Here is a 22,802-nt window from a genome sequence, read left to right as displayed (position 1 = left end):
TTAATTACTGTTGAAAATGATATGTTAAAAAAACTAATAATATGTGTGTGTGTGTGTGTGTGTGTGTGTGTGTGTGTGTGACTTATGCTGCAATGCCAAGACTCAGTTTGGAAACTTTCGTTTGAAATTTTGCATTGTCAAAAACCCAGCTCTTCCGAAAAGACTAAATTCTGAAACAGAGCAGGTTCAAAGTGTAGGCAAAATGTTGTGTACAAATTAATTTGTATAAATGAAGGCAATCACTCTCTCCCTCCCCACCCACCCACCCTGTGATCCACATCTGGCTTCCCTTAACATTCTGAAAGATGACAAAGACCCTTAATAACTCGGCAATCAGACATTTCCTGTCCCTCTTTTTTTGTTTGCTTGCGTTTTGGGAGGCAGAACATGAGGAAGGGAGAAAGAGCAGCCTTACAAAGCAGAGCTGGCATGGAAATACCAGGATGAGCTGAAAGAGGAACAAAAAAACAAAGTTTTGAGGTTCTCACCACTTTGCACTAACATTTCCATCAGTTATGAATGTATGCAAGTACAATACGGGAGCTTGTTTTTCTTCTTCTCACTCTCAAAGCTAAGAGTGACTTGGTAGTTGGGGGCAGATTTTGTTTGGGGAAATGGCCTGGGAGGAAGAGTTAGTAATCCTTCCCCTTTTGCAGCTTCCCTGTTCAGATCAGAAGCCCTCTGTGGCTGCTTTGAAGTAAAGAGAAAGATGTTAAGAGATCTGACCTAGCCCTTGTCCAATAAGGCAGTTCTCTGGCCAGACACTATCAGACTGCAATCATTACTCACTGTCAGTTGGGAATGCAGCGCCAAGCCAATGAGTTCAGAACTGCACCTCCCTTACCACAAATTCTGACCCAGTTCTTGAGAATGACAATTGCAAGCTGGCATTGGTCTAAATCAGGCATGGCCAAACTTGGCCCTCCAGATGTTTTGGGACCACAATTCCCATTATCCCTGACCACTGGTCCTGATGGGCATTGTAGTCCCAAAACATCTGGAAGGCCAAGTTTGGCCATAGCTGGTTTCAATGAATCAATGTCCAACAGACAAAAACTAAGGGATTACAATAGACCAGAGACAAAAATAGCTATTCTGTGTTTTTTTTAAAAAAAGATATTTATTAAAAGTTTTTAAGATATAACAAGAAAAAAATAATAATATAAACATACAAAATAAAAAACAGTTAAAAACACACATTAATTTTCAATAACATAACTTCCATACACTTATTTCTTCGGACCTCCTCATACCTCCCTTCTTTGTATTCCAGTTTGATTTGTTAGTTCAGCAAATCCTTACCATTAAACTTTTACCCATTTGTGAAACCTCTTTTTTTCATATCTCTTAAAGCATTACAGCTGGAAACTGCTTAGTTTCTATCCAACATCCTTCTAACATTCATTAATTTTACAATGTTTCTGTAAGTAGTCTTTGAATTTCTTCCAGTCTTCTTTCACCGACTCTTCTCCCTGGTCTCAGATTCTGCCAGTCATTTCTGCCAATTCCATGTAAAAAATAGCTATTCTGATAGATGTTGCAAATTCCTTTATTACTTTATTTATTTATTTATTTTACTGAGGAAAATGAGAGCAATGTTGAAAGAATAATTCCTACACATCCCAGCCTTGGAATTCAATATTCTCTGCAAACTCTAGACACTTCATATGGCTCCTTTATCTCAGCTCCATGAGTTCTTCCAGAAATTCCCAGAAGCAAAATTTAAAGGAGAAGGCATGTGATATCATTTCTGTTAAATGCAATGCAAACAGTTGTCTGTCTCCGGCCTAGAACCAAGACAATGAGTGCCAGGAAAGCAATTTCACCTGCAGTTGTATCGTGTCTCTCAATTGTGGATTGAATCAAATCTGCAGGGTGCCTTAATCCTGAAATTAAACCAGGGATCGCCAACTCTTTTCCTTCCACCTTGCAAACCAACCAACCAACCAACCAACCAACCAACCAACCAACCGGATCATCTCCCATCCTATTCCCCCAGATCTCATAGGTGTTCCTAGTGCCACCTTAACTGAAGAGAATGCAACCAGTAGCAACAGAAGATTATGCTTTTGAGTTCTGCTTTTCTGTTTGGATTTTCCCAGGAGTGGGGGAATCTGAAATTCACTCAGCACAAACGGGTTGTGGTTAGGATGGGTTATGGTTCATGGCAGTGTCATGTGAATGATGCCCAGAAATCTTGGGCTCAAAGATCCTTCAAACTCACAGTAAAGAAGAAGACGAAGAGTTTGGATTTGATATCCCCCCTTTCACTCCCTTTAAGGAGTCTCAAAGCGGCTAACATTCTCCTTTCCCTTCCTCCCCCACAACAAACACTCTGTGAGGTGAGTGGGGCTGAGAGACTTCAAAGAAGTGTGACTGGCCCAAGGTCACCCAGCAGCTGCATGTGGAGGAGCGGAGACGCGAACCCGGTTCCCCAGATTACGAGACTACCGCTCTTAACCACTACACCACACTGGCTCTCAATGTGATGACAAGGCCTGTGTCATCCTGGTGGCAACACTCCAGGTTGCTTCTTGAGGAGCTTCCTGGATCCAGCTCTGCCTTTCTGATCAGGATTCAACAGTGGTCTTCTTTTTACATGCTGGAGAGGAGTGATTTTCATGTAAGGCTTGTAATGTCTAATCAATATGAAGACAGTGTTGATGCAGTTAGGAAGACTGACACAACGGACAGTCCAGCCAAATAAAAAGCCATGCTCCCTTTCTGGCAGACTCTATGGGGGTTTATCAGTGATACCACAGTGTTAACACGTCCTCCAGGTTTTGGAATGTGTTGTAGATACCAATTAGCTGCTGTTCTCCAGGGAGTGAGATTTCCTCCAGCTCAACTATCAAAAATGAGCCAAATGAAACAAATGAATAAGGTAAAAGTGAAGGGATCCCTGACCATTAGGTCCAGTTGTGACCGACTTTGGGGTTGCGGCGCTCGTCTCACTTTATTGGTGTACAGCTTCCGGGTCATGTGGCCAGCATGACTAAGCTGCGGTGCACGGAAACGGCGTTTACCTTCCCGCCGGAGCGGTACCTATTTATCTACTTGCACTTTGACGTGCTTTTGAACTGCTAGGTTGGCAGGAGCTGGGACCAAGCAATGTCCCTCCAGATGTTTTGGACTACAATTCCCACCATCCCTGACCACTGGTCCTGCTAGCTAGGGATCATGGGAGTTGTAGGCCAAAACATCTGGAGGGCCTGCAGTTGCCTATGCCTGTGCTATATGGCACTGGTGTTACAATACACATGTGTGTGTTGCAATCATAGTCGTGCTATGCATTTGTACAGTTTGACGCACACCCAAGTGTGTGAAGTGGCCCTGATAGACGAAATGTGGTTTCCTGGCTGAAAGCTGAGCAATGCGTTGTCATGAAGTCCTCATGATGGCTCCAGCATGTTCTCAGATTGTGGTTCAGCAGGCTGCCATGAACCTTCTGAAACTGAGCCACACAATCCTGAGGTGAGCATGTGCAACCAGATGGCCACGTTGCCACAGGGCTTGTTGCTTCATCGCTACATAAGGTTTCCATCCCTGGATAGAAATAGCTTAGCCAGAGTTACTCCTGCTCCAGCCACCTCCTGCTTCGACTACAACGCAATACGTTGCATGTCGGTCTGCCTTCAAAAATAGTTCAGAAGTTGTAGGTGGCTCAAAACAAGGCTGCAATACTATTAGCTGGCATGGGACATTTTGACCGAATTATACCAATGCTTTATCAGCTGCACTGTCTCCCAGTCTGTTTCTGGGGCCAATTGGAAAATATTTACTTTCCTACTTATTTACTGGATTTAAGCCACTTCCTTTAACCCCAAAGGCTCCCCCAAAGGCTTACAAAAATCAGTTCTAAGGCTGTGTCTTGCAAGAGGAGAAAGGATTGGGAGGGAGGAAAAGCAAGCTTAAGCACAAGTCAGCAACCGGTTCCTTGCGAACAGTAGTGGCGGTCTGCTCCTCAGCAAGTCAAGGTAATCTCCCCCCATTTTCTAAACTTGGAGTCCCCCAAAATAGGGGTTGTCCTATACATAGGAGCGTCCAATACACGGAAAAATATGGTATATAGCTGCCCATCAATAGTCCAATCAAAAGCCATCCAGGGAATATTTAGTGATGGGCAGCTATAGAAATATAATGCAAATACAGTCTTCCAGTCCTTTTGTGACTAAAGGACGTCACATTCCCCATTCTTGCTTCCAGTAGCTGACATGGTGAATTTCAAGGAACAAGCAAGTTAGTTTCTCTTTCTGGCATACATGATCCTCTGTAAACCACAAAAATGCTACTTCCTCTTGGAAATGGCCTTTCCCAAACCAACGACTTGTTCTACAAGCAGCTCTTAATTTCCAACGTTACGTTAACGTTCTTCCAAGGATTTTCTCCATACTCCTTCCATTGTCTCAAAAGCTGCCTAGGTCAGCTTTTTCTCCTTACTATTGTTTTGACGTGCTCGATTTTGGGAACAGTTCTCTATAGAGCAACTCTGTTGCTTATAGAAAACATAATGCACAAAAGTCGGGGCTCTCTTGTTTTCGTTTGACTATGCAATAAATAAAAAAAGTGGGGAGAAAAGTTCAGAGAAGGGTCTAGCGATGAATGATAACATACTGCCTCAGATCGGTGTCAGTGCTCTGCAACTGCTTGTCGATTGGTTGGTGTTGGACTTTATCCCACAATAGATGGTCAGAAGGTGAGGTAATCACATTACTAGAACCATAGCTGTCAACCGTCCCTTATTTGGCGAGAAACTCCCTTATCCCAGCGCTGTGTCCCGCTGCTGTCCCTTATTGATGATGTCCCTTAAATTTCCCGGGTTTCAAAGGAAGCAGTTCCTCTCCCTCCCTCCCTGCCGGCCAGGGAGGAGGGAGGCTCCAACTGTGTTGCTTGGCTGCGTTGCTCACCCAATAAGGAGTCTAAGAACGACTGGGGGGTGGAGCTTGCATGCCTTGTGCCGATCAAATTGGCTGCATTGCCTGGGGACTCGCCTTTGCTCAGTGCTTCCCAGCGGAGAGGTGACGTGGTTTTCCTTGTTGCATCCCCTTTGCCGGGTTGCTGCGCTGTGGGAACCACCGCTTGAGGCTTCGCTTGGCTGCTGGCTGGGCTTTCTGCCTTTGGCTCGGAGGGGCTCAGAAGTTGAACATACCTGTGCCTGGAAAAACCCTTATTTTGGCTGCTGATCCCTTATTTTCTAGGCTGCTGGTCCCTTATTTTCAAATCTGTAGGTTGACAGCTATGACTAGAACGTTAGTCCCATTACAATCCTATTTCATGTGACTCAACACTTAGACCGTAGGGTAGGGATGCAGAACAGAACAAGAGCCCTCCTGGATAAGGTCTAAGGTCTAACTTTCTGTTCTTGTAGTGGCCAGCCAATTACCTATGGGGCATAAACACTCTCCCTTCCTGTGGTTTCTGGCAGCTGGCATTCTGGGGCATACAACCTCTGCTAGTTGTTATATGAAAAAACCCCCTGCTCTTTTTCCCTTAAGTGGGTTCCCTATTGGTAGGAGAAAATAACAGAGGCCAACCAGAGTATATTGAGAAGCAAAGCGGCTAATAATAATAATAATAATAATAATAATAATAATAATAATTTATTATTTGTACCCCGCCCATCTGGCTGGGTTTCCCCAGCCACTCTGGGCGGCTTCCATAGAAACCAAAAATACACTAAAATATCATACATTAAAAACTTCCCTGAACAGGCCTGCTTTAAGATGTCTTCTGAATGTCAGGTAGTTATTTATCGCTTTGACATCTGATGGGAGGGCGTTCCACAGGGCGGGCGCCACTACCGAGAAGGCCCTCTGCCTGGTTCCCTGTAGCTTTGCTTCTCGCAATGAGGGAACCGCCAGAAGGCCCTTGGTGCTGGACCTCAGCATCCGGGCAGAACGATGGGGGTGGAGACATTCCTTCAGGTATACTGGGCCGAGGCCATTTAGGGCTTTAAAGGTCAGCACCAACACTTTGAATTGTGCTCGGAAATGTACTGGGAGCCAATGTAGGTCTTTCAAGACTGGTGTTATGTGGTCTTGGCGGCCGCCCCCAGTCACCAGTCTAGCTGCCACATTCTGGATTAGTTGTAGTTTCCGAGTCACTTTCAAAGGCAGCCCCACGTAGAGCGCATTGCAGTAGTCCAAGCGGGAGATAACTAGAGCATGCACCACTCTGGCGAGACAGTCCGTGGGCAGGTAGGGTCTCAGCCTGCGTACCAGGTGGAGTTGGTAGACAGCTGCCCTGGATACAGAATTGACCTGCGCCTCCATGGACAGCTGTGAGTCCAAAATGACTCCCAGGCTGCGCACCTGGTCCTTCAGGGGCACAGTTACCCTATTCTGTACCAGGGAGTCCTCCACACCAGCCCACCCCCTGTCCCCCCAAAACAGTACTTCTGTCTTGTCAGGATTCAACTTCAATCCATTAGCCGCCATCCATCCTCCAACCACCTCCAGGCACTCACACAGGACCTTCGCCGCCCTCACTGGTTCTGATTTGAAAGAGAGGTAGAGCTGGGTATCATCTGCATATTGATGGACACCCAGTCCAAACCCCCTGATGATCTCTCCCAGCGGCTTCATGTAGATGTTGAAAAGCATGGGGGAGAGGACCGAACCCTGAGGCACCCCACAAGTGAGGGCCCAGGGGTCTGAACACTCATCCCCCACCACCACTTTCTGAACACGGCCCAGGAGGAAGGAGCAAAACCACTGTATAACAGTGCCCCCAGCTCCCAACCCCTCTAGAGGGTCCAGAAGGATGTTATGGTCGATTGTATCAAAGGCCGCTGAGAGATCCAGCAGAACCAGGAAACAACTCTCACCTTTGTCCCTAGCTCGCTGGAGATCATCAACCAACACGACCAAGGCAGTTTCAGTCCCATGATGAGGCCTGAATCCCGATTGGAAGGGATCCAAATGATCCGCATCCTCCAGGCGTGTCTGGAGTTGTTCAGCAACCACGCGCTCAATCACCTTGCCCAAGAATGGAAGATTTGAGACTGGGCGATAGTTGGCCATACTGGCCAGGTCTAAAGATAGTACGCCTGATCTTTATTAAACTGTTGCAACAGGGTCCCCACTCACCACGCGCAGAAGGGAGGAGAGAACCCTGAACAATGGTACACAGGCCCTCATACTGACTTTTGAAACTGCCCGCCCTGTAGCCCAAGACCACCCCTCTGAAACATCATACATACATCACAGCAGGAGGCGGTCTACAGCAGAAATCCTGCCTGCCTCGCGGTCCCTTCCAACTTTAAAATTCTACTATTTTGAGTGTCCTTTTCTGAACCTTATCCAGCTCTACAATATGATCTTTGCTGCTCAGCTGCTGGAACTACGGGTCGAACACGGGGTGTCCCTGGTCAATCATGGTCGATTGTGGGACCCTGACCCACCCAAAAGCTCAACAAATTTGAAGAAACTTCGCTGGTATACAGTATTCTGGCAGTTCCCTCACTGCAAGAAGTGAGGTTGCAGGAAACCAGGCAGAGGGCTTTCTCGGCAGTGGCGCCCACCCTGTGGAACGCCCTCCCACCAGATGCCTGGTCACACCACAGGTTTATATAAGAGCATTAATACTTGGGCGGTTGTATTTTAAGTCCCCTTCTTAATGATTCAGAACATGAGATTTCCTTTCTTTGCATCCATCCCTCTCACACACTTGTGGTTCTCTTTTTATTTGGCTCCAACTCCCATCAACCCTAGCCAGCATGGCCAATGGTCAGGAATGATGGGAGCTGCAGGCGAACAACATCTAGAGGACCTTTCCCATCCCTGTTAGAGAGTGTAGGGTTATGAAAGACTTATTTGCCTTAGGCAAATTTATTCATCTTGCAGGCTTCCCACAGACATCTGCTTGGCCACAGTGGGAACAGGATACTAGAGTAGATGGTCCATTGGTATGATCCAGAAGGCTTGTCTTATGCAGACCCTCCAAGTGTCCCTATTTTCCAGAGGCAGTCATGGATTTACAGAAGTCGTCCTGGTTTCTGATTTGATCCCAGAATGTCTCACTTTTCCTTAGGTCACCCCTATTTTCATCAGAAACATCTTGGATGGGATGGAATAGGATGTCTCCGTTTTCACTGGAAAAATGTTGGAGAGGATGGAATAGGACGTCCCTATTTTCACTGGAGAAATGTTGGAAGGGATGGAATAGGACGTCTCTATTTTCACTGGAGAAATGTTGGAGGGTATCTTCTTATGTACTTATGATATTAAGCAAAGCCTGGTCACACGACTAACTTCCACAGTGCAACTGTGCATGCAAGACAGCGGCATTTGGCTTTGGCAAACTAGTGCACTGGTACATTTACCTCAGAGAGGGAACAGCCAAGCACGAGGAAAATGTGGGGAAGCACCAATGGAAACACCGGTCATAGTCGTCTCCTTGTCCTACATCGCAGGTCTGCAGTATTCTGAAAGTTAAACGCATGTTCTGATGGCAAGGACAGAATGTGTTGAACATTCTTACAGTGGCGTAGCGTGGGTTGTCAGCACCCGGGGCAAGGCAAGTAATTTGCGCCCCCTAACCCGGGGCAAGGCAAGTAATTTGCACCCCCCTAACCCTACAAATCTATGCCTATGAATGATGGTCCCTCTCTCTCTCTCTTTCTCATATTCCAATTGATTCCCATTTCCGCCGATTGATCCCCGAAGCTCTCACCCAACGAAATTCGTGCGTAATTACGCTTCGCCATCCCTAATCCTGCCGCTTCCACCGGGAAATCATGACGGTGCGTTTCTCCTCTCCAAACTTTCCCCAGCCCTTTGCTGGCCGGTGCAGCCCTTTTGGCTACGTGCTCCCCTCCTTCTCTGCCCGCTTCCGACCCCACCTCCCCGTCCAGCCTCTCTACCTCTTGAAAAAAGGCGCCGGCGCCGAGCAGGACACCCCCGCGGCCATCGGAGAGAGGCGGGGCCGAGGGAGGCAAGCCAATGGGTGAGGCGGGGGTAGGTGGCCACGGGGGCGGGCGCTGCCGCAGTCCTCGGGTGGGCAAGGTAGGAGCAGGCAGAGGCTGGCCGGCCGCTCTGACAATAGGGGCGGGCCGAGGGCACGACGGGGCTGGGCCCTCTGGACTCGCGCCCCCCAGATGTTGCGCCCGGTGTGGCCAGCACCCCTGGCACCCCCCACGCTACGCCACTGCGTTCTTACAAGGCAGAAGAACTTTGCCAAACCCCATTTTTTATTTAGGTGGTGCCCGCTGCCAAGAATTGCTAGGCCCTTGTGACTCTTTAGTCATGAGGCAGTGTGGTGCAACAGTTATGGCGCTGGGCTAGGACCTGAGAGAGCAGGGTTCAAATCCCCACTCAGCTATGGAAGCTCACTGGGTGACCTTGGGCTGGTCACTGCCTCTCAGCCTAAGCTACCTCACAGGGTTCTTGTGAGGATTAAATGTGGAGAACTGCGAATACTACCTTGAGTTCCTTGGAGAGAAACAAGGAGCTAAAATTTGTTGTAAACAAACAAACAAACAAACAAACAAACAAACAAACAAGGATTTGACATGAATAACCTCTACTGTTCCTGGTACAGTGGTACCTCGGGTTAAGTACTTAATTCGTTCCGGAGGTCTGTACTTAACCTGAAACTGTTCTTAACCTGAAGCACCACTTTAGCTAGTGGGGCCTCCTGCTGCTGCGCCGCCGCCGGAGCACGATTTCTGTTCTCATCCTGAAGCAAAGTTCTTAGCCTGAAGCACTATTTTTGGGTTAGCGAAGTCTGTAACCTGAAGCGTATGTAACCCGAGGTACCACTGTATTGTTTTTCACCCTGCAACTCTACAGTGAGATTTCATCATGCTACTCTTGGGTTCAGCTGTCAGCCAACGTCACCCCATGTATACACGGTTATTAAAAGCTTACAAGTGGGTGATTTAAAGACAGTTTCTCTCAGCCCACTTGTAACTAATGAGGTACATGAATGCCAAAAATTATAGATCCAATAATGGAACATCTAAAGGTTACTCCTTGTGCAATCCACTATAGATGTAAACTTGTGGCTTCCATTGCATAATCTTGGGCACATGCCTAACATCGCTCTCTCTGATCAAAAGGGATTACTTGTTTGTTAGATGTCTTAATTGTGATGAAAGCCCTTTGGTGCTGGCTGCTGGCGAAATGTCATAACCTGGCACAAAATGGTCTGCTAAGCCTGTCTTTGAGGGAGACTCTTGGGGGCAGGGAGGCAAATAGTTGGCGCAGTGGTGTACTAGAGGGAGCTTGAGATTATGTGCTCCACCCCAGAAGCCGTCCATAAAGAATGTCACATTTTTCAAAAAGAACAAAAAACCACCGGCAACTCTGTCATTCTTTGCCCAGTTTTAAGCAACATTCCATTTCCCTCCTGTATCTCAAATTCTGCAACCTTCCCGCTGCTCGAATGATGCTTTTAAAGATGGTCTTACTCAGTGCTATTTTTCTAAAATAAAGAGGTACTGGAACTCACCACAAACACCTCCCTTGTTCTCTTATAATGGCAATGGCATCCACCTGAGATGTGCCGGAACTGAGTTTCGGTGAGATCTGGCTGCAAAAAGCCCTGGACTACAGGAAAGATGGTGTTGACTAGCTGGAAAACCAAAGGTACTGCCTTACTTAATTTACTGAACTAGATAAAAGGTAAAGGTAAAGGACCCCTGGACGGTTAAGTCCAGTTAAAGGCGACTATAGGGTGCAGCACTCATCTTGCTTCCAGCCAAGGGAGTCAGCGTTTGTCCACAGACAGCTTTCCGGGTCATGTGGCCAACAAGATTAAACCACTTCTGGCACCACGGGACACCGTGACGGAAACCAGAGCAGTGCACAGAAACACTGTTTACCTTTCCGCCGAAGCAGTACCTATTTATCTACTTGCATTGGTGTGCTTTCGAACTGCTAGGTTGGCAGAAGCTGGGACAGAGCAACGGGAGCTCATCTCATTGTGTGGATTCAAAATGCCAAACTTTCAATCAGCAAGCACAAGAGGTTCAGTGGTTTAGACCACAGCGCCACTCGCTTTCTAATGAACTAACACTACCCATAGCTAATGTACATAACCAAAAGCTTGGTTTTGTCTCAAGCCAGTTACATCATCATCATCATCAACAACAACAACAACAACAATAATTTCCCACCTATCTGAGTGGGTTGACCAGCCACTCTGGGCGGCTTCCAACAAAATATGACAACACAATAAGACATCAAACCTTGAAAACTTTGCTCTGCAGGGCTGCCTTCAGATGTCTTCTAAAAGTTGCAAAGTTATTTATCCCTTGACACCTGATGGCAAGTCGTTCCATTGGGCGGGCACCACTACTAAGAAGGCTCTCTGCCTGTTTCCCTGTAACCTCAATTCTCGCAGTGAGGGAACTGCCAGAAGACCTTTGGAGCTGAACGATGAGGGTGGAGATGCTCCTTCAGGTATACTGGGCTGCGGCCATTTAGGGCTTTAAAGGTCAGCACCAACACTTTGAATTGTGCTCGGAATGTCTGTAATAGGTTGATAGATTTTAACAAAAAACGAACAGAAAACATCCCGTCCCTTTAACCCCTCCTATCATGAGAGTGGGAATTAGTGTTTGAGGAATGTGGGGGAGATCCAAATGGTAGTTTAACAGTGAATGGGAAAACTGTCTGGCTCTGTGGGAGGAATAATTGTAGCAGTAGCAATAATAAAACCTGAAAAGCCTTTAATGATGCTTCCTCCACCTTTATCTCCTTATTACATCTGAATAATTAGGTGATCCCCTCTGGAACTATTTAAGAATCCAGCCTGGGGCTATTCAAGACAGGTCAAGGTGGAATAGGGAGCTAATGATGCAGAAATGTTAAGGGAAGGCCACTCTATCCACCTCTCTCTCTCTCTCTCTCTCTCTCTCTCTCTCTCTCTCTCTCTCTCTCTCCCCCCCCCCTCTTTTTGTTGTGATGAAAAATAATGGAATAGAATGAAAACACAGCATGAATAAGTACAGGGTGACTGTCTTGATTTCCCCCTGGTAAAATTCCATCCACCCCTACAATTTAGATTTCACAATTCAAGTTGGACTCTGAAATGTTCTGTTGGGGCTATCCTGGCTGTGTATATATTTTGGGAAATGTTTTCAAATGGTGTTTTGACTAGCATAGGTGCCAGGGTTGATTTTCTAGCTAGCAGGGGGCACTGGAGCGCTGGATTTGCTCCAATCTGCGTTGCTGAAGTTCCAAAATGATTCCTTTGGTTTCTGGAAGAGCTATACTGCTGCTGCTGCTACCATGACTATTAAACCACAGACGTTGCACCCAGAAAAAGCAGTGATGGCCACGGACTTGGATGGCTTTAAAAGAGGATTAGACACTTTCATGGAGGAGAAGGTAATGCTTCTGAATATCGGAAACATCAGGAGGCAGGGGCGTAGTGTAGGGAGGGCCAAGGCGGGCATAGGAACCTTACTGTATGCTTGTGAAACATGGACCACTTATGAATGCCATCTCCAACTCCTTGAAAGATTCCATCAATGGTGTCTCCAAAAAATTGTACACATCACGTGGGAAGACAGGCAAACTAATGCCAATGTACTGGAAGAAGCAAAGACCACCAATGATTCTTCAACATCAACTTTGTTGGACTGGTCATGTTGTGCAGATGCCTGATGATCGTCCTCCAATGCAACTACTCTATTCCGAACTTAAAAATGGAAAGCGTAATGATATTTTTTAAAATGTTATTATGTTCGTACTGTTATTGCTGCTACTATTACTTCTCGTTTTTTTTTTTTGGGTGAATTAGGAAGTGGTTAAGTAGCAGGAAGAGGAGAGTAGGAATAAATGGACAGTTGTCTCTGAATGGAGAGGTGTAGAAAGTGAAATCCCCCTAAGATTGGGATTGGGACCTGTGCATTTTAGGCCTGGGAGATGTATCTGTAAGGCTTTGGGGATTCAGATCGCTCGCACGATGGCAGCAAAGAAGCAGATAAAAAAAGAAGAGTTCTTACCAGTGATTTTTTCCCCCTGGGGAGATGCAGGGCTACACATGCTCCTAAACATTTTGTGAATCTTTATATTTTTGTCCATTTACTGTATTTATTTCCCCCGATTTGAACTAATAATAATAATAATAATAATAATAATAATAATAATAATTTATTTATACCCCGCCCATTTGGCTGAGTTTCCCCAGCCACTCTGGGCAGCTTCCAATCAAGTGTTAAAAACAAAACAAACTCCGTTTGTGCTCATTTCACTGAAGTTTGTGCTCCCCGTTTGCGCTCATTTCACTGACGCACAAGGAGGTCTGGAGCGTAACCTCCAGGTAAACGGGGTGCGGTCAGTACTGTGAATAGAGTAAGTAATAAAACAGAGTTAAACATCAATCAATAAAATCAACTTAATTAAAAATTTAACAGCTTACCCTTCAAAAGGGGTAATTACTGAGTGTGGCCCAGTTATTTACCTAGATTTATATCTCCATCACATCAGTTTCTAATTTTAGTTTGTAGATAGCTACTGGTAAAAATGCAACATACAAAAATAAAATGGCAATAATTAAGATGATTGGGGCTTCTCCAGTGGTATTGCCTGTCTTGTAGGATTTGGCTTGTGCCTTGGCTACTGCCTTTTTAAAGGGGGATTTTAACATCTTTTTCAGAAATCAAGAAATTGACCAGTGGGTGCCATTTGTTAAACAAACCAACAAGAGAGTCTCTCTAATGCCTTGTATCAGTGAACAATTCAACAGACACTCTGCCAATCTACACAAACTGCTGGGCGGCATTAATTAGAACCAAGCAAACCTGAGTTCCTTCCTTAAACGAAACATTGATTTTAAGTAAGCAATCTTCTTGGCTTGGTTTATTTTTAAGCAAATTGTACCAGTGGGATGCCTTTACTGACTCAAGAAATGCAAACTATTTCTGCATAATTTGCGCATCATTTGAACTCCTTCTTGGCCAAGACAAGAGCTCTGAAATTTCTGGATTATACATGGGTCATATTTTGATACCAGGATTTCTTCCTCAACCAACGAAAAGTCAATTGTTCCCGATTGCCAGATGGTGTTCTGGCATTCCCTTAGGTTTGAGCCAATAATTAAATATCTGCTGAGAGATCTTCATGGACTAGAGAAAAGATCCTGTTACCACATGCAAATACTGGATGGGGCATATGGGAGCGTAGTCCCTTAAGTTTTATAAGCGCAGAATATTTTCTGGATGCTGTCAGCAGATCTAGTAAAGCAATGTGGATTTCAGTTAAGTCTGCCCCAATTTTCAAGGCATAATTCTGCATTAGTGGAACTGGTGACAATTGACGTATCAACGGAATTGCCTTCCAGCTTTTTGCACTGGGTAAACCAGCCAATGTTTCTTTGTGTTTGTGTTTTGCTTTGCAGTGTTTTGCAGTGTTTGTGTTTTGCTTTGGCCTTCTCTTGTGGGCTTCCCTTCCGTCGTTGTCCATGGCCTCTTGAAGTCAGAAGACTAGCTTTGCACAGTGGAATTTCCTTTCCAACCAGGCAGGTAGACCCATCTCCTTGCCCTGGGATCACGGACTTTGATCCTTGAAAACAAAAGGGTATGAGTAATTACTTCTCGATCCACCCGGCCCTGTGTGAAACTTTGAAGGAGAGCTATGACTTAATCGCTTGGCGCCCGTGAGTTGCAGACACCACCCATGGGAAGCCTGGGTGATCTCACCACTGTCCTTACAGAGCGGCATACAAGGAGCTACCTTGGGCAAATGGAAAGCTGTCTGATCTTTGTATAAAGAGGTTGTAGGTTTGCAAGCAAAGCAGTTACTTAGGCTATATTACTGTCTTCTGGGCCAAGTTCATAACTCCTTGCACAGTCCTCTGACTAATGACTCAGGATTTGAGGAATTTTGCCATAAAACGCTGGCAGCAAACAGAGCGTCCAAGAAGTGCTAAGACACTCTGCATGTGCATGTAGAAGAAATGCCCTTGTAACTTTTAAAACCTGTTTATGCTTGGAGGTGACTTTCGAAAGGACTAGATAAGCACAACTCTTTCTCTGATTGTTGTGACATGTGCAGTACACAACAATGTGCAACGCAATATGAGGGATAATCACTTTTCCCTGAGATAATTCTTGGGCCGTGCCTGAGGAATGGAGTGCCACATTTGTGTGTTCTTGTGTAACTATTGTTTATTGCGATGTACTTGCTCAGATGTACCGCGTGGATTGGGCTACTGGGAAGTAGGGCACAAGAAATGATGTGCAGAATAGACCGTTGTTTGCCATTCCCTTTATCTCCCGACACTTTGGGAGACTGCATTTCTCAACGTTTTGAGGACTGAAGATTTGATTTTGAAAATGAAATCAAGAAAACCAAACCAGTGCAAGAGTTTTGTCCTCTGCAGCACACATGAAGAGATGGGGGGCACAGCTCACACTGTCTGAGATTATCTCTAGATACTGCAAGCATTGTGAGAGCTGGCCTTTTGTTGTGCTATTTTGAAACCGTGTGGCTAAGACCGCAAATATCTTTGTTAGACTTTAAGGTGCCAGAAGACTCTTTCTTGCAACATTTCATTTTGTCCTCCTTTTTTTTTTTTGCTGTCAGATGAAATCAAGTAGTAAAAGCAGTTTCTCTGTGCTTGCAACTATCAAAATGACCACTGACGGTGGTTTGAATCGTGTCTGTGTTTCTGACTAAATGCCCGCTCTCTTCTCTGTTACTGTTGCTGCTGCGGCGGCTGATATTGCCCTAAAACCATTTTTTTCATCAAGGTAAAGAGCAGATGCTATCTCGGGCTGAGTTAAATCGCCTTTTTGTTTATGCGATCTTCTAAATTCAGTGTTAATAGGCTTCGAAGAGGAACATATTCTGCCAACACAAACAGTTTCTCGGAAACGCAAAAGAAATGAGTTCTTGCTTGCAGGAGTCTGCAGCAAGAATTATGAAAGCTATAAAAACAGGCATATGAAAAGTTCTCACTGAAGATCAGAAATGACTGTCAGGGGGGCACTTCAAACAGGCCACACAAAGGTATAATTTTATGCTTCTCGGAGGAGGGGCATATTTAAACACAGCACCTAACTTGCTTTTGACATATTGCCCAAACCTTGGAGGTCTGTAAACTTCCTGGAGGAGAATAAGAACTGAGCGATCAAAATCAAACCATGGTTCATTCTGAGTTTTGGAAGGCATGAATCTGAAAAGGAGAAAGACAAGTTCTACTCAGATTAATCTGCTTGCAATAAAATAAAACAGATTTCCCCATCCCCCATTCTCAGGTATGAATGCAGATGGGTTTTGTGATATTCAGTGGGAAGATGTAATAGCATTTGAATTTAGCAAGTTGTTGCTTCGGCTTCAGGCAGGTATCACACTGTTCTCCTAACTGTTGACCTCATGTTCTGCTATCACACCTAAGTTCTACTTATGAGCTTCCTATAGGTATCTTGTGAGCCAATGTGGCTAGATAGGTCTTTGGTCTTGATCCAGCAGGGTGTCGCGAATTCCTCGCGGCGCTTTTAGCAGAATGCTCAGAGTCCCAGGTTCTTTAGTGCGGTATTGTTTAATGTGAGCTAAATATATATACAAATATTTACAGAAGCAGTTCAGACAGAGTACCTGCACCTTGAGGCAAAAGAAGACTCCACACTACACCACACCACCACCACCGCCATTGTTGAACAGGCTCTACCTTTAAACCGGTGACAGCCAATCACATTACTGCACACAGAGTATTGCATCAGTCTGTTGCAAACTGAAGCCTGCAGACTTACTTACACAGCATTCTGTGAATCCCAACACAGGGCTCTTGGTAGGTTTGCAACCATGGTTAGGAGCACTCAGCTGCATCCTCCCCACCCCATACTATCATCTGGACATTATTCTGCTTACTTTCCAGTCTGGAAGTTAAATTATGGTTTATCAGTTCATACAGTGGAACCTCGCTTATCAAACGTAATCTGTTCCAGAAGACTGTTTGACTTCTGAAACGTTTGACAACCAAGGCACAATGGGAGGTCGGCAAATTCCATTCAGAAAAATGGAGAAATGCGCCGTGGAAGCCGTTCAACTTCCGATGCACGTGTGAAAATGGAAATATTCACTTCCGATTTTCAGCGTTTGGGTTCCGAATCGTTTGGCCTTCCGAGACGCTTGAAAACCGAGGTTCCACTGTACCAGGTAGTGTCACGTTTGCATGCATGGGGATGTTAACTTTACAACTACAGCTTGTGATCTGAGTTAGAAGGGGATTTACAAACTATGGTTGAGGCTAGCTATGGTTCGTGCTAACACTGATACAGAGGCAGATGAAGATGATGGACTTTATGGAGCTGGCTGATCTCACTGGGAGAATCCGCGACCAGAAAGAAGAGGAATATCAAGAAGACTGGAAGAAATTTAAAGTTTATTTGAACAAATACTGTAACATTAAAGATTAGTAATTACTTGAAAGAACTAAATAGGCCTAGGATTAAATTAGGATTAAATAAATAATTGAGAAATAGAATGACATGAAAAGTTAAGAAATTAGATTATAACCGGAATATTGTTTTTTGAATAATAATATTGGAAAACTGCTACATTCAGTTACATGGAAATTCAGATGGAAGAGATTAGAGGAAGTCAAGTAATATGTTTATGAAGTTGGAAGCTTAACTAACTAATTAACATTACAGTGGTACCTCGCAAGACGAATGCCTCGCAAGACGAAAAGAGTTTTTGGTTTTTTGAGTTGCTTCGCAAGACACAACTCAAGACATTGAGAAATGTCCCTACTTTCATCTGAGGAATGTTGCAGGTCTGGATCACGTCTGGCTTTAACCCTGATGCAATGCTCTCTGAACTACGGCTAGGAGATTGGGAGTACTCCATAGAACCTTGTGCTCATTTGGAGAAATAAGCTGATTTGGACTGAACTCTTTGTCAATGGGGCATCGCCAGCTGAAAACCATTATGTGGATTTTACTGATCAGTAACAGAGCAGTGTCAATGGGTAAAAATCAGAACAGAACCAAACTTCCACCCACATTTCTGGGCTTCTTTCCAGTTATTTCCAATCACCTCTGGAAGCCATTTCATAGAAGTCCTTTGAGGCATGAATCAGAAAAAAACCTTTGATATTTTAAGGATTTTTTTCCTTGACCCTGACACTAAACTTAAACTGCCTACAGGAGCAGTACAAACCACTCCCAGAAACTTTACATGAAAGTACCACCCCAAATTCTACTCAGATGATATCGTGAACCATTTTGAAACTATTTCAAAGAACTTATGGATGCTTCCAAAGAGTCCAGCACCTCCATGAAGATAGATGACTCCTCTCCTGTTCCCAGCATGTGATGTCTTGGGCCAGTATACCCTCACGGGCACCTCATCGAAAACCAGGTCCTTTATGATCAACTTTGAGTCCTTTATTGGTGGCATTGCTTTGTACACAGCCCTCCAGATGATTTACCTATGGCAAATGCCCAGTTTTTCCAGAAGCATTCCCTGTTTAAATCAAAATATTCAGAATTTATTATCAGCCCTCAGCCTTTGAAAGTTTTGCAATACTACTACTACTACTACTACTACTACTACTACTAATTTTAAAAAATTATTTATACCCTGCCTATCTGGCTGGGTTTCCCCAGCCACTCTGAGTGGCTCCCAACAGAATATAAAAATCACACTAAAACATCAAACATTAAAAACTTCCCTAAGATGCCTTCAGATGTCTTGTAAAAGTCAGATATTTATTTATATCCTTGACATCTGATGGGAAGGCCTTCCACAGGGTGGGCACCACTACTGAGAAGGCCCTCTGCCTGGTTCCCTGTAGCTTCACTTATAGTGAGGAAACCACCAGAAGACCTTCGGAGCTGCACCTCAGTGTCGTAGCTGAACAATGGGGGTGGAGACGCTCCTTCAGCTATACATGGCCAAGGCTGTTTAGGGCTTTGAATTGTGCTCAGAAATGTATTGGGAGCCAATGTAGGTCTTTCAGGACCAATGCTCTATGGTCTTGGCGGCCACTCCCATATTTGCATATATACGCAGCCTGTGGAACAAACCCCTCACATGTGAGGTTCCAACATTTTCCCGATGAAAATAGGGATGTCCTATTTAACAACAACAACAACTTTATTATTTATACCCCACTCATCTGACTGGGTTGCCCCAGCCACTCTGGATGACTTCCAACATATATAAAAACATAAGAAAACATTAAACATTTTTTTTAAAATATCTTCCCAATACAGGGCTGCCATCAGATGGCTTGGGGACTGGTTAACTTCATATCCTCCAACATTTTCCCAATGAAAATAGGGACGTCCTAAGGAAAAGCGGGACATTCCGGGATCAAATCAGAAATCGGGACGGCTTCTGTGAATCTGGGACTATCCCTGGAACATAGGGACTCTTGGAGGGTCTGCACTCAATGACAACAACAATTTATTATTTATACCCTGCCCATCTGGCTGGGTTCCACCAGCCATTCTGGGTGGCTTCCAACAGAACACTAAAACACAATAACCTATTAAACATTAAAAGCTTCCCTAAACAGGGCTGCCTTCAGATGTCTTCTAAAAGTCTGGTAGTTGTTGTTCTCTTTGACATCTGGTGGGAGGGCGTTCCACAGGGAGGGCGCCACTACCAAGAAGGCCCTCTGCCTGGTTCCCTGTAACTTGGCTTCTTGCAGTGAGGGAACTGCCAGAAGGCCCTCGGCACTGGACCTCAGTGTCCGGGCAGAACGATGGGGGTGGAGGCGCTCCTTCAGGTATACAGGACCAGGGATGTTTAGGGCTTTAAAGGTCAGCACCAACACTTTGAATTGTGCTCGGAAACGTACTATATCCTTTCATTCACCACTCAGAGATTGGGGTGGCTTGAAGATATTTGTGTGTGTGTGTGTGTGTGTGTGTGTGTGTGTGTGTGTGTACATAAGAATGTAAAAAGAGCTTGTTGGACCTGGCCAATGGCTATCTAGTCCAGCAGCCTTTTCTCACAGTTCCTGTGGGAAACTGCCTTGCAGGATCTGAGCACAGCAGCCCTCTCCCCTTCCCGCAACTGGTATTCAGAAGCATCGTGGCCTCCAGTTGTGGAGGCAGAGCACAGCCATGGAGCCTAGCAGACATCCATAGCTTTCTCCTCCGTGAATTTGCCTAATCGCCTTCAGAAGCTATTCAACTTGGCAACCATCACTGCCTCCGGTGAGAGTGACTTCCATAGTTTGAATATAGAATCATAGAATCATAGAATCATAGAGTTGGAAGAGACCACAAGGGCCATTGAGTCCAACCCCCTGCCAAGCAGGAAACACCATCAGAGCACTCCTGACATATGGTTGTCAAGCCTCTGCTTAAGGACCTCCAAAAAAGGAGACTCCACCACACTCCTTGGCAGCAAATTCCACTGTCAAACAGCTCTTACTGTCAGGAAGTTCTTCCTAATGTTTAGGTGGAATCTTCTTTCTTGTAGTTTGGATCCATTGCTCCGTGTCCGCTTCTCTGGAGCAGCAGAAAACAACCTTTCTCCCGCCTCTATGTGACATCCTTTTATATATTTGAACATGGCTATCATATCACCCCTTAACCTCCTCTTCTCCAGGCTAAACATGCCCAGCTCCCTTAGCCGTTCCTCATAAGGCATCGTTTCCAGGCCTTTGACCATTTTGCTTGCCCTCCTCTGGACACGTTCCAGTTTGTCAGTGTCCTTCTTGAATTGTGGTGCCCAGAACTGGACACAGTACTCCAGGTGAATATGTACTGAATATGTCTGGTGTGAAGACATACCGTATTTTTCCGTGTATAAGATGCCCCATCCTTATATTTTAAACCCCAAATTAAGAAATTACTGGATTTAGTGCAATTACTAAATTACTAAATTACTGGATTTAGTACTAGAAGTGCAAGCTGGATTTAGAAGAGGCAGAGGAACCAGAGACCAAATTGCAAACATGCGCTGGATTATGGAGAAAGCCAGAGAGTTCCAGAAAGACATCTACTTCTGCTTCATTGACTATGCAAAAGCCTTTGACTGTGTTGACCACAGCAAACTATGGCAAGTTCTTAAAGAAATGGGAGTGCCTGATCACCTCATCTGTCTCCTGCGAAATCTCTATGTGGGACAAGAAGCTACAGTTAGAACTGGATATGGAACAACTGATTGGTTCCAAATTGGGAAAGGAGTACGGCAAGGCTGTATATTGACTCCCTGCTTATTTAACTTATATGCAGAATTCATCATGCGAAAGGCTGGGCTGGATGAATCCCAAGCCGGAATTAAGATTGCCGGAAGAAATATCAACAACCTCAGATATGCAGATGACACAACCTTGATGGCAGAAAGTGAAGAGGAATTAAAGAACCTTTTAATGAGGGTGAAAGAGGAGAGCGCAAAATATGGTCTGAAGCTCAACATCAAAAAAACGAAGATCATGGCCACTGGGCCCATCACCTCCTGGCAAATAGATGGGGAAGAAATGGAGGCAGTGAGAGATTTTACTTTCTTGGGCTCCATGATCACTGCAGATGGTGACAGCAGTTACGAAATTAAAAGACGCCTGCTCCTTGGGAGAAAGGCGATGGCAAACCTAGACAACATCTTAAAAAGCAGAGACATCACCTTGCCAACAAAGGTCCGTATAGTAAAAGCCATGGTTTTCCCAGTAGTGATGTATGGAAGTGAGAGCTGGACCATAAAGAAGGCTGATCGCCGAAGAATTGATGCTTTTGAATTATGGTGCTGGAGGAGACTCTTGAGAGTCCCATGGACTGCAAGAAGATCAAACCTATCCATTCTGAAGGAAATCAGCCCTGAGTGCTCACTGGAAGGACAGATCGTGAAGCTGAGGCTCCAATACTTTGGCCACCTCATGAGAAGAGAGGACTCCCTGGAAAAGACCCTGATGTTGGGAAAGATGGAGGGCACAAGGAGAAGGGGACGACAGAGAATGAGATGGTTGGATGGTGTTCTTGAAGCTACTAGCATGAGTTTGATCAAACTGCGGGAGGCAGTGGAGGACAGAAGTGCCTGGCGTGCTCTGGTCCATGGGGTCACGAAGAATCGGACACGACTAAACAACAACAACAACAACAATGTCTGGTGTGAAGACATACCGTATTTTTTCGTGTATAAGATGCCCCATCCTTATATTTTAAACCCCAAATTAAGAAATTACTTAGCTTTTGGGATGGGGGAGGTCACTTCCACCATTCGCTCACCTGCCTGCCCACCACTGCCGATCGTTTGCCACAGCCACTGCCGATCACACACCTCGCCGCAGCCGCCAATTGTCTGCCCCCTCAACGCCACCAACAGCCCGCCCACCCACTTGCTGCAGCCGCCAATCACCTGCCTGCCTTGCCACAGCCTCCAATCGCCTGCCCAATTGCCACAGCCGGAGCCAATCGCCAGCAGGCCTTGCCGCAGCCACCAATCACCCGCCCAATCGACGCTGCCAATCTCCTGCTTGCTGCTGCCATTAGTTGCACATCCCCCCTCTGCATTCACTATTTGTGTATAAGACGACACCCAATTTTTGCCTAATTTTTTTTTAGCAAAAAGCATCGTCTTATACATGGAAAAATACGGTACTTGCTTTTATCCTTCCTGAATCTTCCAACGTGCAACTTCACCTGATGTCCACAAGGTCTGCTTGTCATAATTGAGGGAGGAAGACTTTTCTCTATGTTATGCATAATTTTATAAACCTCTATCATGTCGCCTGTTGCTCGCCATTTCTGTAAACTAAAATATTTCAGATGTGGAACGCCCTCTCATCAGATGTCAAGGAGATAAGGAACTACAGTGGTACCTCAGGTTACATACGCTTCAGGTTGCATACGCTTCAGGTTACAGACTCCGCTAACCCAGAAATAGTGCTTC

General features: G+C 45.3%; 1 long non-coding RNA gene across 1 annotated transcript in view; it reads right to left on the bottom strand.

Moving 5' to 3' along the window:
• The window catches only part of LOC309526684, a 206,108-nt gene that overhangs the window by 158,817 nt on the left and 24,489 nt on the right, over nucleotides 1-22,802 (bottom strand). The gene's annotated exons all lie outside the window — the stretch shown is intronic.

The sequence above is a fragment of the Podarcis vaucheri genome (genome assembly GCF_965113315.1).
Source record: "Podarcis vaucheri genome assembly, chromosome: 2".
Taxonomy (NCBI): Eukaryota; Metazoa; Chordata; class Lepidosauria; order Squamata; family Lacertidae; genus Podarcis; species Podarcis vaucheri.
This window is presented reverse-complemented; position numbering and strand designations above follow the sequence as displayed.